This window comes from Capra hircus, chromosome 7 (assembly GCF_001704415.2).
Source record: "Capra hircus breed San Clemente chromosome 7, ASM170441v1, whole genome shotgun sequence".
NCBI classification, from domain to species: domain Eukaryota; kingdom Metazoa; phylum Chordata; class Mammalia; order Artiodactyla; family Bovidae; genus Capra; species Capra hircus.
Window position 1 is genome coordinate 59185023 of NC_030814.1, and position 9978 is coordinate 59195000.

A 9978-nucleotide genomic window follows, 5' to 3' on the forward strand; every position below is an offset into this window, starting at 1 on the left:
GGAAAATAGGTTTCAGTTCACACCTCATGGCTGGAAGCCTCTGACCAGTGTACATTCCCAACTTATGCTAAAAAGAGGGCCAACTTCATCCCTAAATCATCACAAGAGTTTACCCTCCTACTATAGGGCACTGTGATACCAAGCTCACTCATTCCTCAACCTTCCAGCACTAGGATAAGGCATGAACTTGGCCCATATAATACACACCAGCATCTTAAAGACTTGGGATCAGGGCAAAGAAATATACCAGTGCAGTCTGCACTGAGATCAACAGGGAAAATGGGAAGCGATGCACATTTCCGATTAGAATGGCAAGAAGACCCACATCCCTAAACTGGAATTTGGCCAGGGCATCAGAGTTAGCACCCCCTCTCTGAGTACCACAAGCGATCAGGATGTGTGCTCTGGGCCTCCTCCAAGAGAGAGCATCTACAGGAAGTAACACCATGTGGGACATTAGCTCAGCGATGACTCCCAAGAAAGCAGATACAATTCTTGAATCTGGGGCTGTCCACAGCTCCTGAGGTCGCTCATCAGAGCTGTGACCTGTCCCAACCCTGCTTAACTTTAAGAGATCTGATGGGCACAGAGCACTCAGGGATACGGCTGCTGGCTACTTTGGACTCTAGATCTCACAGGTAATCAACAGGTATCTGAGATTGAATTAGCAAACTGTACCATAGCTCCTTAAACAGACACTGTCAGGTTTGAAATCATGTCAAGCATGAACCTTCACTGTCAGGTCAGAAATCAAAGTGGGAGTTTTCCCACATCAGCCAAGGTTATTTTGTCAAAACCTTAGAGGAGTTGGACAGTTTTTCATGTTGCAGGTGATTAGTTTACTTATTTAGTCAAGCTGGATTGGCAAACCAGACTGATTTATTTAGTTAGCTTTGTTTTTTTGATTCCTATGTATGTGTTAACCCAAAGCTGTTCTATTTGGGCTAAATACACTGACAGAGAAAATTCAAACGACAAAAGTTCTCAGCAAACTTTTGTGGCATTTTCTTTTTGGATGTCAATGCAAGATCTAAAGGTATTTCTACCCAACAAAGTCTGTTTAAGTTGTTTAATGTTATTTCCTTTTTGGTCCTATACAGAATGCTATGACTTCTATATAGGTCTGAATGCTGCTCCATGTAGATTCCTTCTGTATATCTAAAAATATATACTTTTCAGTAGTTCAATACATGGTTAATCTTCCCACAGAGGAAGATTTTTGTAATCACATGTTGCAAAGTAGAAAAACATCTCCTTTCTAAGAAAGGAAATACGTATACTTTCCTAATGTACACTTTTGAATAAGCCCAAAGGCATGCACCAAAAATCATTATTAAAACTAATACATGCACTAAAATGGTATACAGTTAGACTTAAATAAGGTGCTGCTTTTTCAATTTTTCAATTTGAAGAAGACATTTTGTCAGTCTGTTGACTCAAATATCTCTCCCCACCCACCCACCCACCCCACTCCATGGCATCAAGAGAGAAAAATAAAAAGTATGCATAAACCTTTAAACTATTCTTTATAGGGGGAAAGGACAGATATATCAACTATCCTATTCATACACTGGATTCCCAGTTTTAAATAAAACCAATACTTACTGGTAAAAATTGTCAAAGCTAACACATCCAAACAAATGTTACTAGTAAATAATGTTCTACACTATGTAGAATAATTTACTTTGGTTTTATGTACTTTCTCAAAAACAATACTGGTGTCCCATACGTCACCAAACTGATGTGTTCCAGCAAAGTTGTAAGGCAAATCTTTTTCTTTCCTAGTGACATCTTGTTTCCCAACAGACAAAACTAAAATCTTTTGGTGAGGAAGGGGTTAAGATAATGGCTAACCCCTTGGCATCCTGAGCATTGTGGTTTATCAAACTCTACCCTGCTAGAAACTGTCAGGCACCCTGACCCCTGCCTTGAACCAGGAGTGGCTCCCATGTTTAGAGATGCCCTAACTCCTTAGATATCACTCTCAGAACTTCGCTGCTCTCTTCCTTCTGTCTGGTTGTTAGAATGTCTAGAAAAGCTGTCTAGAATGTCACATTTTGTGAGTAGGGGCCACCATCTAACAGTCATTCCAATCTGAAATGTTTTATGCCAATACTTAGTTCCTAATTTTATCAATTAATTGCATTAAAATTTTCTCTACGGAGTTTAGAGCAGAGATCCTTAACTTGGATTCCAGAAGATGTGTGATGCCCCTGAGGTTGTATGCAAAATTAACTGTGTATGTGGTATTTTCTTTCTGGGGGGAGCGTCTATCACTCTTATCTGATAATCAAAGGTATCTGTGACCCCAAAAAGATGATACAGGGACTTAAGAGGGCTACCCGTAATTTGTTTTATTCTAGGATTGGGAAATAGGGTCAAAAAAACTAAAAATGTCCTCAAAAAGTAGGGGGGCATATTGTTGATCTTTTCCCTTTATTCATATTTGGGAAATAAGTGCTTCAAACTAGAAAAAATAATTAAGTTGATTAAACCCTATTTAAAAATAAAGCCACTTTCTAAAATTTTTTCATTTTCCATATATGATAAATTTAGTCTCCAAGAAAAGGTTTGGAGACTGAATATTTCTCTTTTCCCAAAGAAAATTCATAGATATACTACTGATCATCATCCACATTTAACCGAAGACAACATAAAACTTAAGACAACTATAAAAGCCTTTAAGTTACAGTTTTGAATAAAGGATTATCTAGAGTCAAATACTCATTTGTCAACATTCATTTCCCAAAATTGGTCCATATTTAGATAACTATCGGGCACATTTCCACTAGATAAACCTCAAGTCTGAACAATGGAAGTTTATAACTTTCTACCTTAATTAAAAACAAAGCCACAAAGTTCCACAATAGAGTCCAGCCACACACATTCACACTATGTCATAGAGAACTTTCTCATTTCAAATACATCACTGAATTTTCAACAGAATTTGCAAACTTAAGATCCAGAATAAATAGCAAAACGTGCTGAGAAGAGCATGTCGAGAATTAAAACACCACCCCCTGCCGCACCCCTTCCATCCAGAAACACACTCAGGCATTCCAAAAATAAACCAGCTCTGAAGAGAGGCCTCTAGCTTGTTGGTTTTAAGTATGAAGCTCCTAAAAGGCTATGGGAGAGGGAGTATAAAATGAAATAATAATTTACAAAAAATAATTTCAGTCAAAACACATTTCTGTTCTATTGACAAAACTGTCTTTTTTTTTTTTTTTTTTTGCAATTCCAAACACTGTCGCGCAATCTAAGACAAAAAATATGTTCACAGGTACGCTTTTTGTTCTCCTACTCTTTCTAGAGTACATCTTGAGGTTATACGAATGCCTCTAGTTAAAATAAAGTCTCTTGTCCCTTGCTACCCCCCTCCTCAAAAAGTGAGTCAACCTTGAATTCCAAAAAGGAATATTCATCTAATATAGTTATTTCAACACCAGTTATATCACATAGACCATAAGGAAACTCCATGAGTATTATGGAAAACTACATGAAAGAGGGAGCTGCCACTTGCCACCCACTTCACTTTCAGCTTTTTAAGCCAATGCCCAGCTAGACTCAAATCTCACTGACTTCACTGAAAACAAATTAACACTCCAAAATCAGGCCATTTCAGGCTGGAAATTGGATCTCAAAGACATCACTTCATATATATATGTATGTATATATATTTTTTCTACCCTTTCACTTTGTCTATTCAAATAGTTTAATAAAACTCACATTTACAAAGGATTTTATTGGCAAATAAAGGCCCATATTAAAAATTTTATCAAAACAAATTTTTGTTCTACATAGCTAACACTACGAAATATTTTCTTGGACTTATAAAGAATATTTAATTGCATATAAGTTTTGCTTTGGGTGGGATATTGAAAACGTAAGAAATTAGAAAAGACTAGAAACAAAAGTGAAAGTGACTAGTCTTAACTTTCAAAAAATCAAGTGCAAAGATAAATAGTGCAAATAATGAAAACTAGAAATTTTATAGGCAACTTTACAGTCTTTCCTGCTTTTGCACTTTTACATATTGACAACTTTATAAACCCTAACAACTGTATGCAGCATGGAAATGGGCTATCATTTATCTCTATTGACTAGACTCAAGGAAGCCTTTCAAAGACTTGTCTCACAGTCATTTAAATCACTGGTTCTTGACACAGGTTTGGGAATTCACTTTTTTTAAACAATTCCTAAGGGAGGGGTTATTTAAGAAGGCTCTGCACTGACTTAAGTTATAGTATGTAACCATCATAATTTAAAATCTGACATATAATACTACTGGATGAAAATCATACTAACTGCCAACTCTACAAAATAAGTTAAAATAAAAATAATTGTTATTATTATGTATTTGACATTTATAAAAAAAATTACATTCCAAATACAAAATCAGAACCTCTTTTTTAAAAGTTATCTTTAAGAGGTTTTATCACTAAAATATACAGATTTGGGTAAAATGAAACATTAATCTGTCAAAATCACTGAGATTAAGTCCATACCAAACTAGAAAACAGTCAATTCAAATATAGTTGAATAGTGTAACTTTAAAAACAAGTATTATAGCAACTTTTCATCTTATCAAAATGTTACTGGGATACTGAGACAGAAATCTTAACACAATCAGTTTCACCCTACAAAGGACATAAGAACTTCCAAGATATACTAAATTATATTATTAATATTTGCCACCAATGAACTCTGGGGATACAATTTTAAAGTAACATAGAAAGTGGAAAAATAAACAGAAACTTGAGTTTGAGGGCGGGTATGTTGCCTAATTTCAGAAATATATATTCTTGAGGGTCTCATAAGGGCCACAATGTTAAATAGTTGCTAGGATTGCAAACAGAAAACAAATAGAAAAGACACCTAAGATTTCAATTCACTGTTTTTAACCTGGTTTATTGTACTTCTAGAAATTTATGTGGAACAAAGGCTCAAGGTTCTATAAAGCAAGGCATAATATGGATCTTTGTGGACTGCAAAACTGAATAATTTGATCTAAAGAACATTTTGAAAAGCGAATGTAAACTACATTGTAACATGAGTTCAGGAGAATAGTCTGTATGGTAAAATATTTCTGATCGTTTAAAAATAAATGTGAAAAACTTTGAAACTTTTTAAATTTCTTCCCCTCAAAATAAGTCTCTAGCACCATTTGCCTTAACCAGAAAAGTTGCCATTCCACAATTGTGCTATTTATATTTGTCCACAAAAGCAAATATCCTATACCTGAAAACAGATTTATATACCGCATCATCATCATCATAACAGACCAACAGCTCTCTCATAACCAACAAGGGGCCCTTTTTTTCTGAAAACTTCTTTACTGAACATCAGCTTCACTGTCCTTAGCAAACAACTCTCATTTAAATTCAGTGTCTTTTCCTACCTCTAGTAAAAATTTCTCCCACTTTACCTCCAAACTATTCCCTTGTATACCTCTTACACTTCCATTCATAAACACTTTAAACAGCTCTCCCCCTTTCTGCTCTTAAATTTCCAAACCAATAAGTCTCAGCTCCAAGAACTTACCTAAAATACACATACTTCTTACTTTCTTCAATTCATACATATCTTAACAATGTCAATGCTCTTCAAACTGCCAACTTAAGACTATAGGGAAGACAGCAGTCAGAAAAAACTGCCCAATTACCTCATAATACAGAAATCTTTCTGGGATCAGTTAACTATGTTCTTTTCTAAGGCAGGAGTCAGGAATTTCTTTACTTCCTTCTTCAGGAGGTAAACTGGAGTGCCACTGGCAGGCCTATGGCCAGAAGTATAAAAGAGAGCAAAACAAGGAAAAAGGAGGATGGGAAAAAGAAAATTCCAGTGTATAGGGTAGGGAGGTAGGTCAAATGTCACCAACAACTACCTGCACTGGAAACTGCCAATCCACTCCAGCTCAAGAGTTTGATCCATTCCCCAATACGACTATTAACTCATCAGCAGATGGCCATCACTGAGCTGGTCAACGTGAATACCTAAGTCACCTGTCCTGTAAGTTTGACTGCTACTTCGTAGTAAGAACCTAAGTCCTCTTAGGATTTTTCTGTGTTAATCCAGTTTAGAGCAAAACACATGCTAACAAGAGTATTTCCAGGTTTCTCACAATTCTAGAATATAAAGGTTTGGTCCTTGAACTTGGAGGCTTCTTAAATTATTAAAGCGTACCCTAAATCAAGAAAATTAAACTCTTTAGCTTAAATTTTTTCTAGGAAATGTTATAAAAATTTATAAGCAAATTACTAATAACCACCGAAACAAAGTATATGCTCATGAAAATGCAAAAATCTTGCCATTCCAAAATGAGTAAAATCTTTCTGGTCCATAAGAAGTAACTTTGTTTTACACAGAGGATCACCACCATGTTTCTACCTATCAAACAAGACAATTTTCCACAAAAGTAAAGCACATCAGGAAAAAAGAAAGAAAATAAATACCAAACACAATATGGGGACAAAATAAAAATGAGTAGCTATGAAATTCTTTTTAAGAAAAATATTTCTGACAAGTGACCTTTGCCATATTCAACCTTCCTAAAGATATAAATTGCCTAGGACCATCCAACATCAAAACTTGTAGTCAGTTTAGCAACTGAAAGGTAACAAACTGTTGGCTTGAAACCAATCATATATTTCACTTTTTACCTGGTTCCTGCATTATGAAATTCTGCCTGACTCATGCTAATGCTAATTCAGATGATCGCCATAGTAATGAAATTTCTGCTCTAAAAGAGCCTGTCAAAGGGCCTAGGCCTTAAATTTAGGTTTTATTTTAGGAGCAAATAACTCTTCAAACGTTAAAATCAACTTTTCTTAAAGATTTATTGCAAATCCTTTATATTAATGTTGCTGGGTAAAAATAGTGATTTTAATAGCAGTGATCACTTAAGTTTCACATAATTTCATTATGAATGGTCTAAATTTGGTTAACTTTCAATGAAAATAAATATTATATGATTTAAAAGTAGATAAACTTTAACAAACACCTTTGCACAAATTACTTTAGTGAATTTATTCACTTAAGCAATTCTAATAAATTCTCTTTCCTATTCATTTTACTCTCATGGGGAAGTGCACATATATAAATATATATCTACAAATTGTTGATATCCAATTTTAGGGATCATCAACTATAAATGTTATACTCAGTTATTACCAACCTTTTCAAACTTAAGTGGATTAAGATTCTCTTAGTATTCTTTTATATAAGAAAGCAGGATCTCATTCTGATACTGAAAATGAAAAAAGTCATCAGATTTGGTATCTCATTTTTTATGGGGGAAAAAATTCTTAAAAGTACGTTCACATGTAAAATAAGAAATCAGGGAGCTACGAAAGCCACGAGAACAACAATTTCAGAAATCTCCACTCTGAAATCATATGGAAATGTATGTATGTGTAACATGAAAGAATGAGTGGGAATACTGAAGACAGTGTGAACCATATGTGTGGTGGTTTAGTTGGTAAGTCATGTCCAGCTCTTGCAACCCCATGGACTGTAGCCTGCCGGGCTCCTCTGTCCATGGGACTCTCCAGGTAAGAATACTGGAGTGGGCTGTCATTTGCTCCACCATGTGTGGGAGATAAAAATAATCATGCCCATGGTGGGGTCAATCACGGCTGGCAGATAACCCAAAATATAAAAGAAAAAAGTTCAGAGAGTTTCAACATTGCTAAATAGAAAATGTTGAAAGCACAGGAAAAAAATGAACAAGACAACCCCCACAAACATCAAGTTTCATAGGAAAAAAGGTAGGAAAAAAGTGACCTATACATCTTTTTTAATATACCAAATCTTAACTGACTTAAAGATTATATAAAGTAGTTGGGTCATGGCACCCACCCATATTCTCATTATCAATGGACTTATCTTTTTCCCTCCCTTCCACCCAAATTTAGTTGTTCCTGCAGAAAATGTACAGCATTCCTATATCAATAAGTATAAGAAATGAAAACAGTGAGTACAACTGATATAGATCCATTGACTTTTATTACAAATGTACTTGATCACTTGGCTTCAAAAAGTTTAAAATCAATACCCTATTTTCTGTATGCCAGTACAAAGCAAACTGTTTTACAAATTAAATACCTAAAAATTTGACAAAAATATTAAAATTTGATGAAAAACAATTATAAAAATCCTTAATCTCTCTCTTCAAAAAAGGAGGCAGTCTTCCCAGTCCTATTGTACAATATTAATAATATTCACCATTTTTAGAATAGGTAGCTAAATTATATTTTTTCTGTTAGCATACAAAACTCTTAGACTAATAGATTTTATTTGTATATGCTCCAGTTAAGTTTGTGAATGCCATCTGATTGCAATATAATCAACTATCTTTAATTGAGTCCTAATTTACACTTATTTAATAATTTGCATAGTTTAAAAGGGAAAAAGGTTATTCTATAACTAATTATCATAGGCTATTACAGTGCTATTTTTCAAGGCAACAAGTACTTGCTCCCAAATGAAATTATCTTTCTTCTTTAGGCAGGGGTTAAAATTACTAGCAGCTTTCTCCATCACCTGAAAAACCAAATTGCGATAGTTATCCATCTCTAGATGTGAAGGCCTATAAAATACATTGATATATTTTTCACTTTGAGTCAAATTTCAACCCCTGCATGGGACAACTACAAAGTGAGACTTTCACGGTTTTTTATTTCCCTGTTGGTTTTGGTTTCTACTCTCCATGGCTTTTGAGAAGCTGGAAAAGTCTGTCTTTCTGACTCACATTGTCTTTTTTTCCATTTGGCAAATATTCATCTACCTCCAATCTGTTATCTAGTGGAGGAAAAGCCAACATGGCTTTTCTTATGAACTTCCTTTGTTGTCAAAGGCATGTATAATGATTTCTACAGTTCTGGTTAGTTAACTTTAGCTCCCTCTGTGGCTGGATGACTGCTGCTTCCAACATCAGCATGATAAATAGGAGGCACAAATAAAAAGTAGCTTAAAAAAAGATTTGGTGACTTAAAAAAAAAAAGAAAAAAACAAACAATACCAAACACACACACTTATATGGGCATTTAAAATCTGGTGGCTGATCTCTGGATTAAATTACTTGACAATGTCTCTCATTTTAAAGAATGTAATGCATTTCAAGTGTTCTTTTATACTTAGGCAAATAGTATAGTTTAACCAAGCTCTTGGACCTTAATTGTAAGACAAAGCAGATCATTAAAAATAAGGCATACTTGTCATGAATTAAGTTTTGTTTACATGTTTCTGGCACATTTGATCATACTGTCTTCTATGAATAACACATATGGTCAAATATACCATTTCCTTTTTTGTTTCAGCACAAACAGGGTTTACCAACTAGTAAAATAAAAACAAGGAAAAACTCCAACATAAAACACTGAGTTATAGAACCTTGGTAAAGTACCGAGCACCTGGGGGGAAGGGTGGAAAAAGGATGAAACAGGAGGGGGGAAAAGGGTAGGTTGGGGGTGCTTGGGGAGGTAAAGTGAGATGCAAAAAAAACCGCATCTTTACAGTCATTAGTCTTTTCTATGATCACGTCTTAAGTCTTAAAAGATCTGAATGCGGATTTCTTTTAAAATCCACTGACCATAAATCAGACACTGGTTTCAAAATCTTAGTAAGATTGTGTTTAACTGTTATAGTGTAAAGATAATTGCACAATATATGTGCTTCTTGATCCGGTAGGATTCCAAGCAGAATCTGAAGTCTATAGCTATGAAAGGCTTCACTTTAGGTAACTCGGACCCTAAAGAAAACCTCATGAAAGAACTCGCATCTCAAAGAAAGGACACTTTGCCTAAGTTTGCTGTGTTTTTGTTGACTTGCACTACTTATTGCTGGCTACTATGAAACACTGATCTAGGAGTATTCCAACAACCTGTAGTACAAGGCTTAACTTTAAGAAGCTATAGTAAACAAGAGACAAAATCAAAGCAATTCTCTTTCCTAACTAATAACAGCACAGAGAATGCA

At 34.8% G+C, this 9978-nt stretch overlaps 1 protein-coding gene across 4 annotated transcripts in view; it reads right to left on the reverse strand.

Annotated features, from left to right (window-relative positions):
• PURA (purine rich element binding protein A) overlaps positions 7989-9978 on the reverse strand; it is an 11419-nt gene continuing 9429 nt past the window's right edge. For all 4 annotated transcript variants that reach the window (XM_018050294.1, XM_018050292.1, XM_018050293.1 and 1 more), the window contains exon 2: positions 7989-9978. This exon is cut by the window's right edge and continues 3405 nt beyond it. The gene's annotated coding sequence lies outside the window, so the exon portion shown is untranslated.